Source organism: Hippocampus comes, unplaced genomic scaffold (assembly GCF_001891065.2).
Source record: "Hippocampus comes isolate QL1 unplaced genomic scaffold, H_comes_QL1_v1.1 scaffold384, whole genome shotgun sequence".
Taxonomy (NCBI): domain Eukaryota; kingdom Metazoa; phylum Chordata; class Actinopteri; order Syngnathiformes; family Syngnathidae; genus Hippocampus; species Hippocampus comes.
Genome location: NW_017805700.1, coordinates 455,659 through 457,334, shown reverse-complemented (window position 1 = coordinate 457,334; position 1,676 = coordinate 455,659). Strand labels below are relative to the sequence as shown.

Sequence of the window (1,676 nt, the reverse complement as noted above, 5' to 3'; positions counted from 1 at the left end):
TATATATATATATATATAAATCTCAGAGACAGTTTGAGGGCTCGTTTACACAAGGGCAATGTAGGATTATTATTTTTTTTCAGTTGCGTGAATTGAGAGTATCGGGACAGGCTTTTTTTGTGTTGTCATGGTGGTTATCCACCTTTCATGTTGACTTCATACTGAGCAATATGGTAATATTTGGCTTTAAAAAATATTTCTCTCTTTCTTAGTTATAAGTTTTCAAAATGTGGCATTTTTTCTGTCACTTAGGGTGAGCTTTGTGAGACCCTCCCTCACCCCCGACACAAAAAAAAAAACGGCAACACACACAAATGTATTCTGAAGAGAACTTTTCATTGCTGAAAGCAAGACAAAAACTTCAGTAAAATGAAGGCATCTCTCTCTGAGGGCAACATGTTTTGTGGCACCCCCACTGACCCCACATTCAGAATTGAATATTATCACGGTTATGATAGTTGACGAAAATTAATAAAGTACAGTCACTATAATTGAAAAAAAAAAACGTCGGGAATGAATTAAAATAAAACCAAAAATGATTTTGAAAAAACAAAACTAACTGAAACTATGTCTTTTGTTTATAAAACAAACAAAAACTAATTATAATTATCGTGAAAATGTTCTTTATTTTTGTCTTTGTCAATTATTGTTGCACATGACCTTTCGGGGTTGATTTTAAATATATTTAAAATATTTTAAATATGTTGCTGCACATCTACAGCTACAGAAAAAAGAAGGTCAGTTGTTTGTTTACATTGTACTTTATTACACAATACTTTTATTTATTACTTTTTTAAAATATTGCACTCATCAAATACTTCGTACATTAAAAACATGAACACTAAAACTATTCAAAAGTAAGCGAAAACAAAGCATTGCTCCCCCAAAAAAATCAACAACAAAAACTTAAACATTAAAAAGAACTGAACTTTCAAAACAACAGTCAAAATGAACTAAAAATGAACTGCAATGAAAAATCCAAAACTATTCTAATCCTAATATCAGTTTAACAAAAATATTAAATGGCTTAGCATCGCATTTGTATGTTCCGCTTATTAATGCTGCTTCAGAATCCATTCGTCTTGCTGCCCAGCTTCAGGCCCAAATTTTTATGTGCTGGTCTCATGGCAGGCTTTGACATTTTATGCCAATTTGGACGATCCCAGTAAATCAGGACAATGTAACATAATCTGGGTAGACTTTGTGTTCATTCATTTGTTATCTGGTGTGACATGTAGCAGAGAGGTCATCGAGGTCAACGGTGGATTTAATACAGTTTGTTTTCACATTATCGCCTCGTCGTTAGGGTCACAGGATCTGGCCCCCTCTGGCCCCCTTGAAGACTGATTGGGGGACAGCAAGTGAAAGGACGGTGTTGCAATTTTGAAAAACATTACTGTACATGTAAATAAAGGAGAGATATTGTAAATGGAAAAAGCAATCTGCAAAATTGACCACAACTATATATATATATATATATATATATAATTTCATTATTATTTACTGGAATTACAGGACAACTACGTAAAGTGTTCCTATACATAACATTGTGAAGGAAATGGATAAATAAATTTTATATATATATAACATACATACAGTGGGACCCTCAGGGCCAGCAAGGCCTTCTCTGCTGGCCTAAACATTCTCAGAAAAGTAAATTTACTTTTATGTATTTT

The 1,676-nt window shown here is 33.1% G+C and overlaps 1 protein-coding gene across 1 annotated transcript in view; it reads right to left on the bottom strand.

Moving 5' to 3' along the window:
• The window catches only part of prrx1b (paired related homeobox 1b), an 18,739-nt gene that overhangs the window by 2,236 nt on the left and 14,827 nt on the right, over positions 1-1,676 (bottom strand). The gene's annotated exons all lie outside the window — the stretch shown is intronic.